The sequence below is a fragment of the Lampetra fluviatilis genome, chromosome 56, assembly GCF_964198595.1.
Source record: "Lampetra fluviatilis chromosome 56, kcLamFluv1.1, whole genome shotgun sequence".
Lineage (NCBI taxonomy): Eukaryota > Metazoa > Chordata > Hyperoartia > Petromyzontiformes > Petromyzontidae > Lampetra > Lampetra fluviatilis.
Genome location: NC_136330.1, coordinates 2,902,639 through 2,928,707, shown reverse-complemented (window position 1 = coordinate 2,928,707; position 26,069 = coordinate 2,902,639). Strand labels below are relative to the sequence as shown.

At 43.5% G+C, this 26,069-nt stretch overlaps 1 protein-coding gene across 12 annotated transcripts in view; it reads right to left on the bottom strand.

Annotated features, from left to right (window-relative positions):
- Positions 1-26,069, bottom strand: part of LOC144950078 (high-affinity choline transporter 1-like) — a 140,885-nt gene that overhangs the window by 34,662 nt on the left and 80,154 nt on the right. For 3 of the 12 annotated variants that reach the window (XR_013640344.1, XM_078880086.1, XM_078880098.1), the window contains exon 1: positions 12,494-12,688. The exons of 8 other annotated variants lie outside the window; for them this stretch is intronic. The gene's annotated coding sequence lies outside the window, so the exon portion shown is untranslated. Of the gene's footprint in view, positions 1-7,116; positions 7,142-12,493; positions 12,689-26,069 lie in introns of those variants that run through there. One more of the 12 variants, XM_078880096.1, reaches the window with a different exon arrangement.

Sequence of the window (26,069 nt, the reverse complement as noted above, 5' to 3'; positions counted from 1 at the left end):
AAGGTAAAATCGCAGCAGTCAAAGGTAAAACCGCAGCAGTCAAAGGTTAAGGTGCAGCAGTCAAAGGTAAAATCGCAGCAGTCAAAGGTTAAGGTGCAGCAGTCAAAGGTTAAGGTGCAGCAGTCAAAGCTAAAATCGCAGCAGTCAAAGGTTAAGGTGCAGCAGTCAAAGGTAAAAACCACAGCAGTCAAAGGTTAAGGTGCAGCGGTCAAAGGACAAGCGCAGCAGTCAAAGGTAAACCCGCAGCAGTCGAAGGCAAAATCGCAGCAGTCCTTTTGGATTTTTTTTAACGCAACGCCATTGCTGGCGGATGGCCGAATCTTCCACGCGAGGCGTGCACGTCTGAGACGAAGCACGCGCAGCCCACGCTTCATTCATCGACGACACGGCTGCGTCGCACAGAAGTGGTGGGTTGGTGGGGGAGCGGTGGCACGGCGGTTAGCGCTACGCTGCGCGACGGACCCGGCCACCCTGGGTTCCATTCCCGCTCACGGCCACCAACACCAAGTGACGATTGTCTGAACCGGTCCTGGGCCTCATCCCCTTGGTCGACTCAGCCTCAAAGGAGCACCTGCTGCGGTGTGCGGTAAACATCGCCACTAGGTGATAGGTGTTGACCGCTCACCCCCTTTCGTGCGCCCTGCCGGCCTTTGTAGGGGCTACTCGCTAACAGCACTTGCTCCAACAGTCTGCTAAGGTTTAAAGCTTTCGTGACTGCAGGGATTCATCTTCTTGGTTCTTTCGATAAAGTTATGTAGAAGGAAAATAATAAAATAATAAAAATAAAACATAATAAAATACAATTCTCACGACGTTTCGGCCACAACGCAAGCAGCCGTCCTCAGGTGAAGAACAGGTCTGTCGGAAAGACAGCGTCTTATAAATGTGTCGTAACCCTCCACCACCCAGACGCTGTCTTTCCGACAGTCCTGTTCTTCACCTGAGGACGGCTGATTGCGTTGTGGCCGAAACGTCGTGAGAATTGTATTTGATAATGTTTTATAATTATTATTTTATTATTTCCCTTCTATGTGACTTTACCGAAAGAACCAAGAAGATGAGTCTGCTAAGGCTATACGGGGGGGAGGGGGGGGGAATCTTTGTCTTTTGGGGGTGCTGGGGGTGAAGGCGCTTGCTCAGTGCTGTCAACTCATCTCATTGTTGCACCATGGCAATGCCTCCCTACGTGGCGTGGGCGAGCGAAGTGAAAACTCAATTGTGCCTGGCGCCATTCGCACAAAGGGCTCGCGCGGCGCTTTATAGGAAAGAGCCCGACCCTCGGCAAAGCCCTGAGCGAATACAAATGAACGAAACTCCAAACGATGAACACCCTTTACAAATTAGACTGAATGTACGTAGACTCTTAAAAAAACTTTTTTGGGTTAGATCGCGTTATTTATAAATGTGTCGTAACCCTCCACCACCCGACACGGCCAATCAGTAAAAAAGTGTCACGTTGACAAAAGACAAATAGTTCACTGCTTTAGCCCACCGGTGTGTTGAAGAGTGAATTGTAAATGTTGTAGATTCACTCTTCAACACACCGGTGGGCTAAAGTCGTGAACTATTTTGTCTTTTGTCAACGTGACACTTTTTTGCTGATTGGCCGTGTCGGATGGTGGAGGGTTACGACACATTTATAAATAACGCCATCTAAACCCAAAAACGTTTATTTTATGAATAATATTGGTCGCGAAAGCCTGCTACGTGTTCAACTGAATGTAGACTATTCCCTCATTATTCGCGAGGGATACCTTCCGGATATGCTCGTAAATAGAACATGTAGTTGATAATGATATTAGCCTCCGAAATGTTATTTTTTTACGAATTACCTTAAATAATCTTCTTGGTTCTTTCGGTAATGTCACGTAGAAGGGAAATAATAAAATAATAAAAATAAAAATAATTAAATACAATTCTCACGACGTTTCGGCCACAACGCAAGCAGCCGTCCTCGGGTGAAGAAACAGGTCTGTCGAAAGCTTTAAATCGTACCTTAAATAAATACGCAAATACGCTTTTAAACACGTGCACATGCTCACAATAACAAATTAATTGATCTAATCACTTTATCTCTCATCGGATTTTCTCTCATCACTTTCTCCCTCTCGATCCAGGTCGTGCAGAGTTCCAGATGCGATTCGTGGACAGCCAAAGTCGCGGACAGCTCATCTTCTTGGTTCTTTCGGTAAGGTCACGTAGAAGGGAAGTAATAAGTAATAAAATAATAAATATATATTATATTATTTTATTTTATTATTATATTATATTATTATGTTATTATTATATTATTTTATTTTATTATGTTTTATTTTTATTATTTTATTACTTCCCTTCTACGTGACTTTACCGAAAGAACCAAGAAGATGAATCCCTGCAGTCACGAAAGCTTTAAATCGAAATTCGCAGACAGCTCTTCACAGATAACTCCCTTGACGACTGAAACTTACAATAATACTGTAGATGAATAAAATGGGGACGTGACGTCAGGTGTGCCGTTCAGTGCGATGACGTCACGTCTCCTAGGGTATTTAAGGGATACCCCGTGACGTAAGCGGGGTCACTGTAGGAACGGGGATAGTAAACAGGTTGAAGAGGGAACCAGGGATAGTGAGAGGGATCGAGTGGTGAGTCTGGGGAGAAGCCGGTGGTAGCCGTAGAGGTGCTTCTCTCTCCGCTCGGTGGAGTCGGCAGAGTCCACGATCCGACACGAGAGAGAGAGACCGGAGCTAGCCGGCAGGGACCCGGACTCAGAGTAGGACCCCTAGCCCCTGGGAGTTGTGTACCCTGCTGTGTGTTATTGACAAGCTTTAATAAACCCTGGCGGAAGCCCTTAACTTACCTCCGTCTACGAGTACGTCCGTCGGAACTTCTCAACAATACAAACAACGCGAAGGGCACGTGACCTTCCTCAGGCGGACGGTACCGGGCGAGTGAGAGAACACATCTGTTGTAGGCCGGGGACTTAAAATAGTCAACCCCGACTTCAGAGTCCCCAAATGTTCTGGGGAAGTATGTTCCACAGACGAGGACTGCCCGGCTGCTCCTCAAATAACTCTTTTGGGGGGGGCTGAATCATAGGGGGAGTCATGGGGCAACAATTAGATATGGGGGGGGGGGGTGGAGAGGTGAGGTCATAGGGGTCATGCCCCCCATTGATCGTAGGCTGCACCTTTGGTACGTTCGCTGAGCTGAAAATTGAGTGACCTCTTATTCTTAGGTTTTTTCGGTAAAGTCACGTAGGTAAAACATTAAAATTAATAAAAGTAAAATAAAAAATATTTTATTAATTTAAATGTTTTACCTACGTGACTTTACCGAAAAAACTTAAGAATATGAATCCTTGCAGTCGCGAAAGCTTCAAATCTAGAATGAGTGACCTCTTCTGCCGGCGGATGCACAGAACGAAACGTTCTGCCCGTCCAGAGTCGCGTGCGTGAGCGAGTTGTTTTCATCGATTGTCGTCGCGCGCTCTCGATTCGGCGTTGAATGAAGATGACGTCGATGACAAACCCAAAGATTAACGGCGCCGCGTCTGTCGCCGCCTGGAGGCGATTGACTCGTCGTCATGATGTCAACTGCGAAACGACCAAAAAATAAAAAAAATTTGTCCCGTAAATAAAGTCTGGCGAATTGCTGAACGTCAAAAAAAAGTCATTGATCGACGACTGGCTTCGGGGCTGGCGATGATCACGTCATATCCATCACGAATTTATCGATGGCCTGGCTGGGTCACAGTCTTGCCACACCTATGCTAGGGGCGGTCTCGCCCATCCGAGTGAGACCGCCCCCTCCACCTCCACCCCCCGGGAAAATGTTCCACAATGGTTTCACCTGCGTAGGCCCGGCAGTGGAGATGGCGAGACAACCTGGACCAGAGGTGAGAAACCCTGGAACGGAGGTCAGAAACCCTGGACCAGAGGCCAAAAACCCTGGAATGGAGGCAGGAAACCCTGGAACGGAGGCGAGAAACCTGGAACGGAGGAAAAAAACCTGAAACGGAGGCGAGAAACCCTGGAACGGAGACAAGAAACTCTGGAACGGAGCGAGAAACCCTGGAATGGTGGCCCCTACCAGTTACATGGAACCCAATGAAAATAGAAACATGACAAAGATCCCCCATATAGTGTGAACAGACTGTAGGGGCAAGTGCTGTTAGCGAGCACTTATGAAGGCCGGAACAGTACACGAGAGGGTGGGTGATCAGCACCACGCCCGACCGCCTTTGTCTCCCCAGTGGCGATGTTTACACACCGCACCAGGTACTCATTTGAGGCTGAGTCGACCTAGGGGAGGCCCAGTACCGGTTCAGATAATCGTCACCGGTGTTGGCCGTGAGCGGGAATCGAACTCGGGTCACCAGGTTCATAGCGCAGCACGCTAACCGCTACACAGTGAACCCCACACACACACAGCAACAACAGCATGCCCCAGCCCAATACATCACCCAGCAGCAACCGCATGGCGACCTCACTGGGCTCACGGCAACCGCCGGCGCGATCCATGGCTCCAGCAGCGGTCCAGGGAGGAGCCCTTGCTGGAGCGTGGAGGAGGCGACCCGCGAGATGCCCCCCCCACCCCCCCATCTAACTCACGGGAGTTGTTGCAAAAGTTTTGGTGGCACTTTGCCCTTCGTCGCCGCGCGTGTAAGGGCCATCGCGCAAAGCGCGGTTTTCACGGATGTAATTCAACTGCTGTAGTAGATAGTAGTGATGAACTAGAGGCCTCTTTCTTTTTCTTGTGCTACTTACAAATGTAATGCGATACAACACGAGAGAGTCGGCTAACATAACAGTCAACAACCCTACCTGGTTGATTACGTTCTTCCAAAGATTGCTAAATTTGAGAGAGAGACAAAACACAGACACGGAGACACACAGACAGACACACAAGCAGAGAGAGAGACGCACACAGAGACACACAGAGAGAGACACACACATAGGCACACAGAGAAACAACGCCTCTGTGTCGAGGCCTTAAATAGAGAGAGAGGGGGTCAGAGATAGTAGTGATGATAATTTGCATCTGTAAAGGCGTGATTGCATCATACGTAGATCCCAATGCGCCGACAAAAACAGAAGGTCAGTTGACAGCGGTGAGTTTTTGCACGAACCGCACCACCGATTAGCACGGTTGGCTACGTACGGTGCGAAAGAAGTTCAACATACATACGAACAACCCTGAGTAATTTCATCTGGGTTGCGAGATGTTGACTACCTCGCCTGGTATACAGGAGATCGTGGGTTCGATCCCGACCCTGACGCCTGCTGCTGTATATTTGGAGTTTGCGTGTCTCTATCTCTCTCATCATCATCACGGTGGCCAGGAGATGTTAACTACCTCGCCTGATATGCAGGAGGTCGTGGGTTCGATCCCGTCCCTGACCCTGACCCTGACGCTTGCTGCTGTATATTTGGAGTTTGCGTGTCTCTCTCTCCCCGTGGTCGCGTGGATTTTTCTCTGGGTCCTCCGGTTTTCCCCCTCCACATTTACAAAACATACATTGCGAGTATTCGGCTGCTATAAATGTCCACATGGTGACAAGCCACTTCGTTGCGCTGTCATTTGCGATTGCCAGATCGCTTCTGAAAAAGAGCTACACAGCTTAGTGGGGGCCTTACCTGGTAAAATCAACTACATAAAAAAAACAATACTCTTAGTTTTTTTGGTAAAGTCACGTAGGTAAAAAATGAAATAAAATTTTATTAAAATAAAATTATAAAAATCACGACGTTTCGGAGGCAACACAAGTCTCCGTCATCAGGTGGGACCGTCACAGCCAGATTTGCTGTATCAAGTGATGCATTATTTTATTTTTTTATTAATTTTAATTTCATTTTTTACCTACGTGACTTTACCGAAAAAACTAAGAGTATGAATCCTTGCAGTCACGAAAGCTTCAAATCTAGAAATAAAAAAAACTAGTTACGTTTTAGCTTAACAAGGAGCTGAACGCGAAGAATTCAGGATGAGTCTCACTTTGAAGAGTGACACCGGTCATTAGAATGACGCCGGCAGACGGAGTCAAAACGAAGCAGAGCCGTGCAGTGAGCACGAGTGATGGTGCACACACACACGGCGTTCGATGCACTGTGTGGGTTAAAGTTATTTGGTGATGACGCTGCTGCTGCGTTGGCTGTGGTGCAACTACCACAATGGACCAACAACAACAACAAACGTCAACACATTCGTCAATAATCACACTGTGGCCTTTACAGAAAAAAATATAGGTGATGGCAATGACCCATCATCTTCAGAGTACATAGGGAGAGACAGAGAGAGAGACAGAGAGACAGATTGGGTGTACACCATGGGATCTGATAATAATTATGCTTAAAATGTTTGCTGGTGAGCATTTATAAATATACCGAGTGCTTCAAAAAAACGTTAACACTTACATGGGACTATCGTTTTTAATGGGAAAAGAACGGATAATACACTGTAATCATGATATCAAATGTGACGTTAATAGCTTCAAAAAGTTAAAGAGCCTCCACTTGTTCGCAATCATTGTCAACGCGTGCCTGGAATCTTCTCCAGGTCGTCTCCACATTTCTCGTGGTATTGTTGCAAATTATCTGAAGTGTTAACATCTTTTTGAAGCACCTCGTATTTATCAATAAATGGATCGTGGTAGCCGTACTGAGTAACAGACAAACCCCCAAGTCATCAATAAGTATCAACATTAAACATTAGACTTATCTTACGTATTATGCAAATTTATATATTGCAATACATTTAGCAAGCAATTGGTGCTAACTAGGCCGCCGCTATTAGTTCAACTATTAAAGCAAATGAATCTGATATAAAATAAAAACTGTAATTCCCATCAGGTCTCATGGTGTAAAGCGCCGTCTCATCCACGCTATCTCTGTCACCTCTATCCATGTGTTCTGAAGAAGGTCTATTGCTTAAAACGTCGCCTAATAGAAACGTTTCCTTAGCGTTGGTATCGGTAACGTTGCAACCTTGTAATTATTGCTTACGCCACTGCTTGCAAAGTATATTAATATATGAAAATGTGATTACTAATTATGTAATTACTCTCTTAAGATAGTTATGCTTGCATTCTGTTTGCATTGTATGCGGACATATACAAAAAACGCCATTACTCACATCGTCTTGAATTTCAAACACCGCTGTTTGACTCTGAACCACGAGCTGTGTTGAACGAGGCACGTATAGATACACACACACACACGTAACCATAATATATATACACATACACACACGTAACCATAATATATATATACACTCATACTGCACATCCGTCAAAGGAACGTATTTTAGGTATGTCTGTCAGATATCACCTTCATCAATGGCCGCAAGGGTAAAGCGTTCTAAACCTCCTCGACACAGGGACCCCATTTCACCTTGTCAGGCTCGGGATTATGTCCTCGAAAGACGTGAACCTCAGCTCCCTGCTGGGATGGGCACGCACGCAAACCCACAGCCACCGACGCCAAGGGTGGCACAGTCGGGTTTTTTTTACAATCGGGTTTAATTGTCTTTTTATATTAAACCCGATCATCTGAGATTGGGAGAAATCCGGTTTAATTGGTTCTAATTGCAGAACCGCACTTCGCCAACTTCTCAACGATGGGCTTCGTCCATTCCAAGCGAAGGAACTCACTGGCGGCGCCCACGATTGTGGAGGAGAAGCTCCTCGTGTTCATCGAGACCAACCTGCCCGCCGCATTCTACGACTACCCCGTGCCCGACGGCCCCCCCCACCCCCCGAGTACGATAATAGCAGTACCGACGAGGAAGCAGCCTAAGCCTTGGATCAGAGTTTCGTATTAATTAAAGCAGGTTTTAATTCCCAGAAATCGGGTTTAATTGTATTAAAGAAAAAATCCGATGCCTGCCGCTGGAAAAATCGGGGGTTTTCACCCATGACCGACGCACGCTGAGCAGTGTCCAGTCACAGCAGTTCTGCTTTCTAGGGGCGCCACGGTGGCTAGGAGATGTTGACTGCCTCGCCTGGTATGCAGGAGATCGTAGGGTCGATCCAGACCCTGACGCCTGCTGTATATTTGGAGTTTGTGTGTCTCTCTTTCATCATCACCATCATGTTGGCTAAGAGATGTTAACTACCTCGCCTGGTATGCAGGAGATCGTGGGGTTGATCCCGACCCTGACGCCTGCTGCTGTATATTGGGAGTTTGCGTGTATCTCTCTCTCTCCTCCCCTCGTGGTCGCGTGGATTTTTCTCCGGGTTTTCCCCGCACATTTAGAAACGTGCGTTTATAGTATTTGGCTACTGCCATACATTTTCACGTGATAAGCCACTTCGTTGAGCTATCGTTTGTGGCCAGGTCGTTTCTGAAAAAAAGAGCTGTACAGCTCAGTGGGCCTTACCTGGTAAAATAAAATCAATAGTTTACTTTTTAGTTGAGTTTAGAAACTGTATTCTCACCCTTAACTCATAACTTGCCCTCAATCCATTCCATTCCCTTCTCTCCCCTCGCCTCTCCACTCCTTCCCATCCCTCCCCTATACACTTTCGTTTCACTCGAATTCGAACTAGAGGCCTCTTTATTTGTTTGTGTTACTCGTACAAAAAAAATGTTCTACGTCGAAATAGGTCGCCGTCGTATTTTTGGACATTTGAGCGATGGGACTGAACGAGTCGCAACTGCTGGCCACTCCACCCAGCGCCCCTCGTGTGAACGTTGCCTGGCTTGTTTTAGAAGTCGTAATTGTGCTCTGGGATGTGTAGCAGAGCTCATGGGCTCATCTCTGTGATAACTTTGCTGCTGTTGTTGTTGTTGTTGTCGCTGCTGTTGTTGGTGTTTGTGCCCTTTTGTTTGTGGTGCCATTTCGTTATTCGTTTATTTTTTCATCTACTATACATTGTTTGCTTTTATAGGAAGGTAGCAACTCTATATAGAATATATAATCAATATATAGCGTTATGGAATGCAATTAGCATGAATGATACTATATAAAATTAAAGTACGGTAGATCATTGATTATCCGGATAATCACTCCTAATCATTTTTTAAAATCGCTTATTTTTGCACATTCTTGCACGACGTTATGCTCTTAGGTGTTGCTAAAAGTTTTTCTTTAAGTGTTTTAAATGTGTTTACTGAATGAAATTTGCATAATCGATGACCAACTATATTATTATTACTCTTTGTTTTTTTCGGTAAAGTCACGTAGGTAAAAAAGAGAAAATAAATTAAAACTTCAAATCTATAATTATATTATTATTACCATCATCGTGACCCCACGTGCTCTCTGTTACAATCACTCATTTATCAGGCCTTCCACGCCCTTGCCAGCTCAGTCACTCGATGTTTCGTGACCCCGCTTGTTTATATTTAGAGGGCGCCTTGAGGCAGGGCGCTCTATAATAACGAAGTAAAGATACATCGCAAGAACGAGCTATCGATGCAAAGTCTCGTTGCGGATCTGTCAAGATGCAGGAATAGAGAAATCGACCGAAAGTCCTCGGGACATGGCCAAGAGAGACCTACGTGCGGCGAGGAGAAATCACTCATCCAGCAGTGGATAGGGACACGGGCTCTACGGTGTCCTAACAAGTCCCGAGTCCACGGCTGTCAACCCATTTGGTTTATCAAGGGATATCGCCTTGCCAGTATGACAATATGAGAATGGGTTTGACCCTTTCTGACAATGAAACAGTTGTGTTCAGATGTTAAATCACCAAATAGAAACGCTTTGCAAGGAATCGTGTCTGCATTAACCACACACAGGCCTTGTGGTGAACATGCAAACAAAAAACATGCGCTGGTAGTATGTGATGATGCATTGATTTTGAAACTGATTGGTCCACAGCACAGACAGCTTTGTTTAGCGCCGAGTCTCAAACAGCGTACAGGGAAATTGAGTCTTCAGGTCCATACGGCGCACAGCCGTTTCAATACGGGCAAATTTGTTTTGTCTATTTGTTTGTGTTTTTCCCTTGTGATGGGACTTTGTAGGATGAACGTTGAGATTTATATAAGCACGGGGTGACCAATAAGGTCTGAATTGGTCTGTGATAAGGTAGGTACTGATAAAGGGTTGCCTGGTATGTGAGTCACCCTGTGCTCAATTGAGATTCAGGGAGGTGTTTGTCCACAGATGTTGTGAAACTCCTCTCTCTCGTGGGCACTGCCATAGCTCGGTTTCGCCAAGAGGAGGCAGTGCAGCGTGTTGACGAATCTGCGTCTGCTCAAGACATTCTGTACGGGGATAGAGCGTTGTCCCATCTCGCGTGCGTGGGGTTTATCCGGGGCGCTGTGGTTTTCTCTCGCACGTATAAACTGAGTCGTTGATAGGTTGAAAACATCTAAAAATTAAAAAACCCACTGCAAGACGCTGCTGAAAAATAGTCTTTGGACTTAGTGCGGCTCTTACGGGTAAATTCGTTTAAAAAAATCAATTGGTTGGTAATCATTCTGCGTTCCCATGACATGGACAGTCTCCCAAACCACGGACAACTTCTGTACCACCATTGGAACCTCATTTGCCAGTAAAAAAAATATGATAATTGGTTTTTACCCTTTTATCTGGCAACAAAACTGACACTGTCATACTCTGATGGTGCATTGTCTTTGAGTTGTGCGCCTTTTGGCGTCATCTGGTCCAATCCATGTGAGACTAGGCTCTAAGGAAAGCTGTCAATCAACTTCAAGGACAGTGCATACATGATCAGAGTTATGTTTTTTGTTTGCATTATGACTGCAGGTATTGTGGTCTATGCAAACATGACTCCTTGTAAAAAAAAGGTGTCAGTTTTGTTGCCAGATAAAAGGGTAAAAAACCAATGATCAACTTCTGTACCGTTCAAACTGTTAAAATAACTGGGCCTGGGTGTGACACGCCATGGCTAGAAGGGATGATGGCTGATGGCGAGGCGAAATAACTATAACAATGATCATTCTGCTCTTAAAAATAATCTATGTCACGAGTTTGTTGGCTGTTGGCAAAGGCCCCTCTCCACACGAACATCAACTCGATTGGTAAGTGGCTGCTGCAGAGCCGTTGCCACTGAAACTAGCTGAGTAACTGGCTCACGGGATTTCTCCGCGTAACAAATAAACACTGAGTTGATTTGAAAGGGTGAAAGACGAAGTTGGGAATGCGTAATAATAATAATCATCATGATAGCTAGCGACACCACAGAGGTGTGAATAATGAATACAGAGGAGTGACCACGCTGCGTTTTCAATCACTCTAACTCAGTGGTTCTTAACCTGGGGTGCACTCACTCGCTGGAGATGCGAGAGGCCCTCTCTGCGAACCAAACGGGTGCAGGCGGCAGTAAACCACCGTTCTAGCTTTTCAATGTGTGCTCCTATGAATGTCATTCTTTTTACAAGAATATCCATTACATCCTAAAGAATATAAAAACATTTCGATTTAAAGCTTTCGTGACTGCAGGGATTCATCTTCGTGGTTCTTTCGGTAAAGTCACGTAGAAGGGAAATAATACAATAAAAATAAAACATAATAAAATAATTCTCACGACGTTTCGGCCACAACGCAAGCAGCCGTCCTCAGGTGAAGAAAGGTATGTCGGAATGACAGCGTCTGTCGGAAAGACAGCGTCATTTAGACGCTGTCTTTCCGACAGACCTGTTCTTCACCTGAGGACGGCTGCTTACGTTGTGGCCGAAACGTCGTGAGAATTGTATTTTATTATGTTTTATTTTTATTATTTTATTATTTCCCTTCTACGTGACTTTACCGAAAGAACCAAGAAGAATATTAAAACACCCAACGATACATATCATCTTGGAATTGTATTATTATTATGTAAAAAGGCAGATTGCTTATAGTGCCCCGAGCATATGAGGATTGTGAGCAGAGTATTACAATGACGGCTGTTTCTTATTAAACCGTGGCAGAGCAATGGGTTCTCTAGTGGTAATAATGATACGATTATAATTATAGCATGGAGAGGGAAGGAGTCATATTCTTAGGGTTTTTTTCGGTAAAGTCACGTAGGTAAAAATAAATAATAAAAATAAAATAATAGAAATAATAATAGAAATAAAATTATAAATCACGACGTTTCGGAGGCAACACAAGTCTCCGTCATCAGGTGGGACCGTCACAGCTAAATTTACTGTACCCAGTGCGGTGTGTAAGCGTTGCCACTGGGGAGACAAAGGCGGCCGGGCGTGGTGCTGGCCACCCACCCACTCGTGCACCGTTCCGGCCTTCACAGGTGCTGCTCGCTAACAGCACTTGCCCCAAAAATATTGCTCAGGCTATACGGGGGATCTTTGCCTTTTGTGTGTGTGGTTTTTTGTTGCATGTAGTTCCTAGGGAACAATCCCGTGGGCAGGTGAATTTCCAGCACGTGCTGGCGGTACAGCACTTGCCCCAACAGTCTGTTGAGGCTATACCGGTGGGAGGGGGGGGGGGAGAGACCTATGCCTTTGTCGCGCGCGCGCGTGTCTTTTTGTTGTTGTTGTTGTTGTTGTGGTTGTTGTTGTGGTTGTTGTTGTGGTTGCATCGCGCGCACATTCACCTGCCAGCGATGGGACGCAGCGGCCGTTCTCGACGCGGGGGTCGATCCGAATCGGGATGCCCTCGATGTGCGGCTCACGCGACGGCAAACATCCACCGTCTCGGCTCGTCAACGAATTGTCGAGTTTGCTGTGTCGATGGACGAGCAGAGCCGTGTCCCACTGGCTACGGCGAATCGGAGCGACTGCCCCAAAGGAGGAACCCCCCCTCAACCAAATCCCCTCCACGTGCTCCCACCCCGCGTGCCCCCCCCCCCCCGTCTGGCTGTTCTTGAACTGGGCGGTGGGCGGTGCAAGGAGTATGAGCAGCAGAGGTCGCAACCGGGTACTCGATACCCGTACCCTACCCGATACCCGGCTACCCGTACCCCGCCGGGTACGGGTAGGCCGTGAGTCACTGGTGAGTCACCGTTTGTCACTCATTTCCCAACGTCTCGTCTCTTCTCACAATTCAAGTTCCTAGAATCAACCCACCCACGCCTGCAACATGGCTTCATCCCAGAGGTCGCAATCGGGTACCCGTACCCTACCCGATACCCGGCCGGGTACGGGTAGGGTACGGGTACGGCCGGGTACGGGTACCCGTTTGCGACCTCTGATGAGCAGTGTGGGGGAGGGGGCAGTGGCAAATGTTATAAAGAGGCCCTAAATGAACAAAAACCGTTCACATTAAACACTCACGTTTTTTAATTGCACCTGAAGACGATTGCTTATGTTGCGATGGAAACGTCGTGATATATATTTTTTATAATTTTTCTACCTACGTGGCTTTACCGAAAGACCCATAGAATAGTAAAGTAATTGTATTTTTTCGTTTGCTATACAGCCAGATAATACGACAAATCGCTAACCTTAAACACCCGGTCGTTCGTAAAAATTGAAGGCGGTATAGTACTATAGTCATAGAGCAAGTGCAGAATCACTGAACCGGAAATGATGGCTTGAAAGCATTTAGCGCGGGGCTCTTGAAAGTGCGGGGCCCGTAGCTACTACATATGTAACTACTACATTTGGAGCTACTGTTGCTACTACACATGTAGCTGCTGTTGTTACTATACATGCAGCTGCTGTTGCTACTACACATGCAGCTACTGTTGCTACTACACATGTAGCTACTGTTGCTACTACACATGCAGCTACTGTTGCTACTACACATGTAGCTACTGTTGCTACTACACATGCAGCTACTGTTGCTACTACACATGTAGCTACTGTTGCTACTACACATGCAGCTACTGTTGCTACTACACATGCAGCTACTGTTGCTACTACACATGTAGCTACTGTTGCTACTACACATGTAGCTACTGTTGCTACTACACATGTAGCTACTGTTGCTACTGCACATGTAGCTACTGTTGTTACTACACATGCAGCTGCTGTTGCTACTACACATGCAGCTACTGTTGCTACTACACATGCAGCTACTGTTGCTACTACACATGCAGCTGCTGTTGCTACTACACATGTAGCTGCTGTTGCTACTACACATGCAGCTACTGTTGCTACTACACATGTAGCTACTGTTGCTACTACACATGCAGCTACTGTTGCTACTACACATGCAGCTACTGTTGCTACTACACATGTAGCTGCTGTTGCTACTACACATGTAGCTACTGTTGCTAATACACATGCAGCTACTGTTGCTACTAGGATAATTAATCCGGCACTGAGTGCGCTAAATGAAACGTGAACGTGAACAACCTACGGACGCACAAGCCGTGTCTGACGTTGCAGACGCTCGGCCTATCGCAGGAGCTGCTCACTTCGTGGTCTGTTTGCGCGGATTCGATCCGTGGTGCGTTTTGTGTCATGCCTTGTATATTAAATTTATTCCAATATGTTTCAGTCGTTAGGGTTTGCAAGGAATTCATTTAAAGCACGGCTTGAACCACAAAGCTCTTTAGCGCGGCTAATCCCACACACACAAAAACAATGTACGGAGTTCATATTCTTGGTTCTTTCGGTAAAGTCACGTAGAATTGAAATAATAAAATAATAAAAGTGAGAATTGTATTTGATTAGGTTTCATATTTATTATTTTATTATTTCCCTTTTTACGTGACTTTACCGAAAGAACTAAGAAGATGTATGACACAATGCCAGGTTCATATTGTATCACTGATTGTTTTGCTCAAAAAGCAAGTACTGTCCAAAACCAGCCACAGGTGTATTCATAGATCCAGTCAAAGATGTAATTGAGTCATTTCTCATTTAAATTGAGATCCTTTCCCTTTATAACTCACGTATCCTCCGTCATTCCTAAGTCAAAGGTCGTATATACTGACACAGTAGCATATCTTGAAAACTATAGCCAATCAACCATTTTAAGCATCATTTTCATTCTCAGTGACCCAGAATTAGTAAAGTTGGACTACATTTATTTCGGAAGTATTTTGGCTGTAGACCAGTGTTATCAGTGGCGTAGTGACTACATTATCAGTGGCATAGTAACTACATTATCAGTGGCGTAGTAACTATATTATCAGTGGTGTAGTAACTACATTATCAGTGGCATAGTAACTACATTATCAGTGGCGTAGTAACTATATTATCAGTGGTGTAGTAACTACATTATCAGTGGTGTAGTAACTACATTATCAGTGGTGTAGTGACTACATTATCAGTGGTGTAGTAACTACATTATCAGTGGTGTAGTGACTACATTATCAGTGGTGTAGTAACTACATTATCAGTGGCGTAGTGACTACATTATCAGTGGTGTAGTAACTACATTATAAGTGGCGTAGTAACTACATTATCAGTGGTGTAGTAACTACATTATCAGTGGCGTAGTGACTACATTATTAGTGGTGTAGTAACTACATTATCAGTGGTGTAGTAACTACATTATCAGTGGTGTAGTAACTACATTATCAGTGGTGTAGTGACTACATTATCAGTGGCGTAGTGACTACATTATCAGTGGTGTAGTAACTACATTATCAGTGGTGTAGTGACTACATTATCAGTGGTGTAGTAACTACATTATCAGTGGTGTAGTAACTACATTATCAGTGGTGTAGTAACTACATTATCAGTGGCGTAGTAACTACATTATCAGTGGTGTAGTAACTACATTATCAGTGGTGTAGTAACTACATTATCAGTGGCGTAGTAACTACATTATCAGTGGCGTAGTAACTACATTATCAGTGGTGTAGTGACTACATTATCAGTGGCGTAGTAACTACATTATCAGTGGCGTAGTAACTACATTATCAGTGGTGTAGTGACTACATTATCAGTGGTGTAGTAACTACATTATCAGTGGCGTAGTAACTACATTATCAGTGGCGTAGTAACTACATTATCAGTGGTGTAGTGACTACATTATCAGTGGTGTAGTAACTACATTATCAGTGGTGTAGTAACTACATTATCAGTGGTGTAGTGACTACATTATCAGTGGTGTAGTAACTACATTATCAGTGGTGTAGTAACTACATTATCAGTGGTGTAGTGACTACATTATCAGTGGTGTAGTGACTACATTATCAGTGGTGTAGTAACTACATTATCAGTGGTGTAGTAACTACATTATCAGTGGTGTAGTAACTACATTATCAGTGGTGTAGTAACTACATTATCAGTGGTGTAGTAACTACATTATCAGTGGCGTAGTAACTACATTATCAGTGGTGTAGTAACTACATTATCAGTGGTGTAGTAACTACATTATCAGTGGTGTAGTAACTACATTATCAGTGGTGTAGTAACTACATTATCAGTGGTGTAGTGACTACATTATCAGTGGTGCAGTAACTACATTATCAGTGGTGTAGTAACTACATTATCAGTGGTGTAGTAACTACATTATCAGTGGTGTAGTAACTACATTATCAGTGGTGTAGTGACTACATTATCAGTGGTGTAGTAACTACATTATCAGTGGTGTAGTAACTACATTATCAGTGGTGTAGTGACTACATTACCAGTGGTGTAGTAACTACATTATCAGTGGTGTAGTAACTACATTATCAGTGGCGTAGTAACTACATTATCAGTGGTGTAGTAACTACATTATCAGTGGTGTAGTAACTACATTATCAGTGGCGTAGTAACTACATTATCAGTGGTGTAGTAACTTCATTATCAGTGGTGTAGTGACTACATTACCAGTGGTGTAGTAACTACATTATCAGTGGTGTAGTAACTACATTATCAGTGGCGTAGTAACTACATTATCAGTGGTGTAGTAACTACATTATCAGTGGCATAGTAACTACATTATCAGTGGTGTAGTAACTACATTATCAGTGGCGTAGTAACTACATTATCAGTGGCGTAGTAACTACATTATCAGTGGCGTAGTAACTACATTATCAGTGGCGTAGTAACTACATTATCAGTGGCGTAGTAACTACATTATCAGTGGCGTAGTGACTACATTATCAGTGGCGTAGTAACTACATTATCAGTGGTGTAATGACTACATTATCAGTGGCGTAGTAACTACATTATCAGTGGTGTAGTAACTACATTATCAGTGGCGTAGTAACTACATTATCAGTGGTGTAGTAACTACATTATTAGTGGCATAGTAGCTACATTATGAGTGGTGTAGTAACTACATTATCAGTGGTATAATGACTACATTATCAGTGGCGTAGTAACTACATTATCAGTGGTGTAGTAACTACATTATCAGTGGCGTAGTAACTACATTATCAGTGGTGTAGTAACTACATTATCAGTGGCGTAGTAACTACATTATCAGTGGCGTAGTAACTACATTATCAGTGGTGTAGTAACTACATTATCAGTGGCGTAGTAACTACATTATCAGTGGTGTAGTAACTACATTATCAGTGGCGTAGTAACTACATTATCAGTGGCGTAGTAACTACATTATCAGTGGTGTAGTAACTACATTATCAGTGGCGTAGTAACTACATTATCAGTGGTGTAGTGACTACATTATCAGTGGTGTAGTAACTACATTATCAGTGGCGTAGTAACTACATTATCAGTGGTGTAGTGACTACATTATCAGTGGTGTAGTAACTACATTATCAGTGGCATAGTAACTACACTATCAGTGGTGTAGTAACTACATTATCAGTGGTGTAGTGACTACATTATCAGTGGTGTAGTGACTACATTATCAGTGGTGTAGTAACTACATTATCAGTGGTGTAGTGACTACATTATCAGTGGTGTAGTAACTACATTATCAGTGGTGTAGTGACTACATTATCAGTGGCGTAGTAACTACATTATCAGTGGTGTAGTAACTACATTATCAGTGGCGTAGTGACTACATTATCAGTGGCGTAGTGACTACATTATCAGTGGTGTAGTAACTACATTATCAGTGGCATAGTAACTACATTATCAGTGGTGTAGTAACTACATTATCAGTGGTGTAGTAACTACATTATCAGTGGTGTAGTAACTACATTATCAGTGGCTTAGTGACTACATTATCAGTGGTGTAGTAACTACATTATCAGTGGCGTAGTGACTACATTATCAGTGGTGTAGTGACTACATTATCAGTGGTGTTGTGACTACATTATCAGTGGTGTAGTAACTACATTATCAGTGGCGTAGTAACTACATTATCAGTGGTGTAGTCACTACATTATCAGTGGTGTAGTGACTACATTATCAGTGGTGTAGTAACTACATTATCAGTGGCGTAGTAACTACATTATCAGTGGTGTAGTAACTACATTATCAGTGGTGTAGTGACTACATTATCAGTGGCGTAGTAACTACGTTATCAGTGGTGTAGTAACTACATTATCAGTGGCGTAGTGACTACATTATCAGTGGCGTAGTAACTACATTATCAGTGGTGTAGTAACTACATTATCAGTGGTGTAGTGACTACATTATCAGTGGTGTAGTGACTACATTATCAGTGGCGTAGTAACTACATTATCAGTGGTGTAGTGACTACATTATCAGTGGTGTAGTGACTACATTATCAATGGTGTAGTAACTACATAATCAGTGGTGTAGTGACTACATTATCAGTGGTGTAGTGACTACATTATCAGTGGTGTAGTAACTACATTATCAGTGGCGTAGTAACTACATTATCAGTGGTGTAGTAACTACATTATCAGTGGCGTAGTGACTACATTATCAGTGGCGTAGTAACTACATTATCAGTGGCGTAGTAACTACATTATCAGTGGTGTAGTGACTACATTATCAGTGGTGTAGTAACTACATTATCAGTGGTGTAGTGACTACATTATCAGTGGTGTAGTAACTACATTATCAGTGGCGTAGTGACTACATTATCAGTGGCGTAGTAACTACATTATCAGTGGTGTAGTAACTACATTATCAGTGGCGTAGTGACTACATTATCAGTGGTGTAGTAACTACATTATCAGTGGCATAGTAACTACATTATCAGTGGCATAGTAACTACATTATCAGTGGCGTAGTGACTACATTATCAGTGGTGTAGTAACTACATTATCAGTGGTGTAGTGACTACATTATCAGTGGTGTAGTGACTACATTATCAGTGGTGTAGTAACTACATTATCAGTGGTGTTGTGACTACATTATCAGTGGTGTAGTAACTACATTATCAGTGGCGTAGTAACTACATTATCAGTGGTGTAGTAACTACATTATCAGTGGTGTAGTGACTACATTATCAGTGGTGTAGTAACTACATTATCAGTGGCGTAGTAACTACATTATCAGTGGTGTAGTAACTACATTATCAGTGGTGTAGTGACTACATTATCAGTGGCGTAGTAACTACATTATCAGTGGTGTAGTAACTACATTATCAGTGGCGTAGTGACTACATTATCAGTGGCGTAGTAACTACATTATCAGTGGTGTAGTAACTACATTATCAGTGGTGTAGTGACTACATTATCAGTGGTGTAGTGACTACATTATCAGTGGCGTAGTAACTACATTATCAGTGGTGTAGTAACTACATTATCAGTGGCGTAGTGACTACATTATCAGTGGTGTAGTGACTACATTATCAGTGGTGTAGTAACTACATTATCAGTGGTGTAGTGACTACATTATCAGTGGTGTAGTGACTACATTATCAGTGGTGTAGTAACTACATTATCAGTGGCGTAGTAACTACATTATCAGTGGTGTAGTAACTACATTATCAGTGGCGTAGTGACTACATTATCAGTGGCGTAGTAACTACATTATCAGTGGTGTAGTAACTACATTATCAGTGGTGTAGTGACTACATTATCAGTGGTGTAGTAACTACATTATCAGTGGCGTAGTGACTACATTATCAGTGGCGTAGTAACTACATTATCAGTGGTGTAGTAACTACATTATCAGTGGCGTAGTAACTACATTATCAGTGGCGTAGTAACTACATTATCAGTGGTGTAGTGACTACATTATCAGTGGTGTAGTAACTACATTATCAGTGGTGTAGTGACTACATTATCAGTGGTGTAGTAACTACATTATCAGTGGCGTAGTGACTACATTATCAGTGGCGTAGTAACTACATTATCAGTGGTGTAGTAACTACATCATCAGTGGCGTAGTGACTACATTATCAGTGGTGTAGTAACTACATTATCAGTGGCATAGTAACTACATTATCAGTGGCATAGTAACTACATTATCAGTGGTGTAGTGACTACATTATTAGTGGTGTAGTAACTACATTATCAGTGGCATAGTAACTACATTATCAGTGGTGTAGTGACTGCATTATCAGTGGCATAGTAGCTACATTATCAGTGGTGTAGTGACTGCATTATCAGTGGCATAGTAACTACATTATCAGTGGTGTAGTGACTGCATTATCAGTGGCATAGTAGCTACATTATCAGTGGTGTAGTGACTGCATTATCAGTGGCATAGTAACTACATTATCAGTGGGGTAGTGACTGCATTATCAGTGGCATAGTAACTACATTATCAGTGGCGTAGTAACTACATTATCAGTGGTGTAGTAACTACATTATCAGTGGTGTAGTAACTACATTATCAGTGGCGTAGTAACTACATTATCAGTGGTGTAGTAACTACATTATCAGTGGCATAGTGACTACATTATCAGTGGTGTAGTAACTACATTGTCAGCTTAGTCGGTGCGGCTATCGGTCAGGTGGGGCCCCAAATATTTGATTTGCAGAAGCGTAAAGTTGCAACGGTAAATAAAGGAATTTTCATATATAAAAAAAAGTTATACTGCCTTTTAAATAAATGTTGTTGTTGTTCTTTTACACTGTTGTTACAAATATCTTCTTCTTGGTTCTTTCGGTAAAGTCACGTAGAAGGGAAGTAATAAAATAATAAAAATAAAACATAATAAAATAATTCTCACGACGTTTCGGCCACAACGCAAGCAGCCGTCCTCAGGTGAATCGAAATACAAATATCTTGTTGTGGTCACCATGCGGAGGGAGTTGTGGTGCAAGGCACCATCTGCCCCCCCTCCCCACGTTAATAATAGTTGTTCAACTTATGATGAATAATAGTTACGCTACTGGTGTGATGGCACCTGGGTCAATGAATCCAAAGAGGCTACCAGTCGGCGCAGTGTTCACAGACCTCGTCAGACACCAGTCTGTCAATCAGCTCACTAAACAACCCACCCACCCAGCAGAGATCAATATGCCCGTAAATTGTTTGTGAATCACACACGGGCGATCGATGCGTCTTTTATTTTATTACACGCCGACATCGATGTAGCTTAGGGAGGGGAGGGGGAGGAAATCAATGTTACATTTAAACTTAATTTGGAGCTTTCGTGACTGCAGGAATCACTCTTTGGTTCTTTCGGTAAAGTGACGTATAAAGATAAAATAACGAATTAAATAATAGCATACGACGTTTCGATTTACAGCTTTCGTGACTGCAGGGATTCATCTTCTTGGTTCTTTCGGTAAAGTCACGTAGAATGGAAATAATATAATAATAAAAATAAAACATCATAAAATAATTCTTCAGACTCAGGAGTCTTCAGACGCTGTCTCCTCGACAGACCTGTTCTCCACCTGAGGACGGCTGCTTGCGTTGTGGCCGAAACGTCGTGAGAATTATTTTATTATGTTTTATTTTTTTTTATTTTATTATTTACATTCTACGTGACTTTACCGAAAGAACCAAGAAGAAAAAAATAGCATACGACGTTTCAATTGCAACACAAGCAATCGTCATCAGGTATAAATGAAATAGAAACACAAATCTAGTATACTCAGAAATGTAATGTAATACAACAGAGAGTCGGATAACACAATAGTCAACACCCTACCTGGTTGATTACGTTCTTCCTGAGAATGCTACATTTGAGAGAGAGATAAAACACAGAACCAGAGACATATAGACAGACATATAAGCAGACAGATATCACAGATATACATAGAGAGAGAACAAACATAGGCACTATGTAATCTCTGTGATATCTGTCTGCTTATACGTCTGTCTATATGTCTGTGGTTCTGTGTTTGATCTCTCTCTCAATGTTACATTTAGTTGGCTAAATAATTGTTGTATTTTAAGTTTCGCGACTGACCTATTACACCTCAACGAGGCTGGATTATGGCCACTGAGGCCTCGGACTGACAAGGGCCTTGAAGCCTCAGGCCACGTGTGATGCGTGGCCTGAGGCTGCTGAAGGAATCATCTTCTTGGTTCTTTCGGTAAAGTCACGTAGAAGGGAAGTAATAAAATGATAAAAATAAAACATAATAAAATAATTCTCACGACGTTTCGGCCACAACGCAAGCAGCCGTCCTCAGGTCTGTCGGGGAGACAGCGTCTGACGCTGTCTCCCCGACAGACCTGGTCTTCACCTGAGGACGGCTGCTTGCGTTGTGGCCGAAACGTCGTGAGAATTATTTTATTATGTTTTATTATTATTATTTTATTATTTCCATTCTACGTGACTTTACCGAAAGAACCAAGATGAATCCCTGCAGTCACGAAAGCTTTAAATCGAAACTTCTGAAGGAAGTTGAATGCCTTGGCTCTCAGTGCGCACAGCGCAAGCTGACCACTAGGCCCCTGGGTGCTTATAGCGTGAACTAACCACTAGGGCCCCCCCCAGACCCCTCAGCGCTTACAATTTGAGGGCCCCCCAGACCCCTTTGTGTTTAAAACAGTGAGCTCACCACTCGGGCCCCTAGGCTCCTGGGGCTTAAAGCGTGAGTTGACCACTAGGGCTCCCGGGCACCTCGGTGTGTACATCGCAGAGGTCGCAACCGGGTACCCGATACCCGTACCCTACCCGATACCCGGCTACCCGTACCCGGCCGGCTTGTGCCCGCCCTCACAGTCGGCCATATTTGCGGAATACACCACGCCGCCGTTGACCCTGGCCATTGACCGAGCAACCCAACGTTCCTACCAGCTCCCTCCGCAGGAATGTGTTTTTCCCCTCCCCATCGATGGGGTGTGGCATATGTGCATCGTCTCCACCAAGTCATTTCACTGACTCATCAGAAACCTTTGTTGGTTGTTCAGCCAATGAAACACATATTTTGAATTTCAAGCAACATAATTCTCTCTGTACCAGGCAGGTGTATAAGACATTTCTTGGTAGGAAAAGCCACAGACAGATGACTGTTTTCTTGCTTGGTATGCCACAGTAAATATATTCAGACTTTTTTCATCCTTTTTCTAAAACAACAGCCTTTTTAAAGGCTATTTCAACAATCCCTCATAAGGGCATTTTTTTAAACAGCCTTTTAAAAGGGTTCGGGTTATTTTGATTTACGTGCTTTTCTACCTTTTTTCTTTTATCTACTCAAAGCTGCCTTTAGGTACGAGTAGACTATAAAATACTACCACTTGATTGTATTTTCCAACAACAGTATTTGAAGGGTGTTATATATTAATACAATTATTATTGAATAAGTATTGAGATATGCTATAAATATATTCATATAAATAGCATACTAGTTCTGAAATATGGACCACAAATGTTGGAATAGTGGTGCTTCCAAAAGGAAAGCCAAAAAAGAAAGGGAGGCAAGAGAGGCAGTTTTGCTTTCAAGTGTTCCACTCGTGACTTAAAGCTTTTGTGACTGCAGGAATTAATATTCTTTATGTTGAGGTCTTTCGGTAAAGTCACGTAGATAGTTCCAAAGAAAATAACAAAAAACTACGACGTTTCGATCGCAACACAACGTCGTAGTTTTTTTATTATTTTTTATTTTCTTTGGACCTATCTCCGTGACTTTACCGAAAGACCCAAAGAATATGTTCCACTCAATGGCAACTTCTTTCAAAAACCCTCTAATAGTAATAATGATGACAGCAGCAGTATTGTCAGCTGTGAGGAATGAACTAGCACTAGTGTAGGGCTGTTACGGAGGGGCTGTATGTGTAGGGCTGTATGCATGGGATCACACGGGAAACAAGCACAGGGGGCGGGGCTCCGTGAGTGCTAACGGGGAGGTGCCCGCAACGACGTCCGCACCGGGCAGCCTGGGGGGTTGCCCGGAGTTGTGATCCTCTGAGGGGTATAAAGGGGGATGAGCCGGAGAGATCGGGGCTCAGTATTAGGATGAAGGAGGAAGACTGAAGATCGTCTAGCTAGAAGCCCTGGACTCCCCTGGGACGCCGCCCTTGTCAGGGCCGCGCAGGACCGAGCCAGCGGCGTGGTCCCGTGAACCAGAGCCAGGACTCTGGGACTCCGGGTACCGTAGCCCGACTAACCAGTGTCGGGCCAGACAGCCTCCCCTAGCCCATTAGTGGAGGATTCAGAGGCAGGTCAGGGGTAGCTAGCGGAGTATCCCCAGCTATCCGGGTGAGGGGGCCGATACCCCCTTTAGTACTGTCCTGTTGTGACCACTTGTACAAATAAATATACGTGTGCCTCAACCTCGGTGTCAAGCGTCCTCAACGGTACTTCACTAGTTTAGTTTCCAGTCATGTTGTTACTCCCCCAGAGCCATCCTTTGAAGGTGAACCCTCAACAGCTAATGGTACACGAGAACCATAATCTCCCCCTCAGGAGAAGTTGGGCAGTTCACAAGAATCAAATCAGCAACCAAGCCATTCCTGGTGCTATAAGGTAATTGACCCTCCATTATGGCAAAGCACGTTCAGTGACATTGCTGAGTCGGTGCTTATTGAAAGAGGAGCAGTCCCTTTCCGAAACCGCAGTGAAAAATACCCAGCTTCAGTCCGAGATAGAGCGCTTGATGGAAAGACTAGAGGTTTCAACAATGAACTTCTGAACTGTATATTGCCAAAGGGGCAGAATGTTTCTAGAAAGTGGCTACTGTACTCACCCTCAACAGGTTGTGTGCACTGCTTTGCATGCAAACTGTTCTCCAGCAAGCTCGGTGGCTTTAGCCAGGGGTTGAGTGACTGTAAGCACTCTGAAAGAATAGGGGAGCACGAAAAGAGTGCAAAACACAGGTCACGCATGCATGCCCTGCACCAGCGGACAAAGGACAGTGCTATAGATGCATATCTGCATTGAAAAATATTGATACTCCGACTGATGCTCCTACTGTTGTGGAGTGACTCATGCAGCCAGCTATGGCTGCAGAGTTTGGTGGTTCAATGTTGTTCACGTCGTTTATTGTGAAAATTCGGTCACAGTTCATATGATCACTGTTTCATTGCTTTTATGGCTTTATTTTGGTGATTTTCGAAAAGTTTTTTGGTTTGGCCATGTTTGTTTGTTGTAGTACAGTTAGACTGGTGGCCTTAATCTAAGTTGTCTTGTGGTTGTTGTTGTTGTTTGACTTGCATCCCACTGGGATATTTGCACAGGGTTGGTGTACGGTGATTTTTCTGCAATATTTTGCTGTCTTTTCTTGGATTTTCTGTTTGCACATAGTCACTTTAAGATGTTTTCTGTTCATGTTTTTTTTGTTTGTTGCGGTTGCACCCGATTCAAGAGCCGAATGGCTCACAGGGCTATACCTAATAAATGAACTTTGAAATATCTCATGCAGCAACTTGATGGGGAACGTAAATACTGGAGGGACATTTCGAAAAGAGTTGTAGCAGTGATCAAGTTCTTGGGTGAAAGAGGACTTGCGTTAAGGGGAGATGATGAACGGTTTGGGTCAACCAATAACGGTAATTTTCGTGGCATCCTAGAATTGCTATCACAATTTGAGCCATTCTTAGCTGAACATATTAAAACGTTTGGCGGAAAAGGAAGAGGCACAGTGTCCTATTTGTTATCAACAATACGTGAGGAACTCATTGAACTAATAGGTCAGAAAACTCGCCAAACAATAGCAGATGAGATTCGGGATGCCAAATATTTTTCAATATCGATTTAAAGCTTTCGTGACTGCAGAGATTCATATTCTTGGTTCTTTTGGTAAAGTCACGTAGAATGGAAAAAACAGTAATAAAATAATAAAATTTAAACAATAAAATTCTCACGACGTTTCGATTACAACACAAGCAATCATCATCAGGTGTGGAAACCACAGCAAGAAAATTTGATTGCTTGTGTTGCAATCGAAACGTCGTGAGAATGTTATTGTTTTTTTTCCCTTCTACGTGACTTTATCGAAAGAACCAAGAATATTTCTCAATAATTGTTGACGCCACTCCAGACCTGTCACATGTGGACCAATTTACGTTCATATTCAGGTTTGTTAACAGCAGCGAGAATGTTGTGGA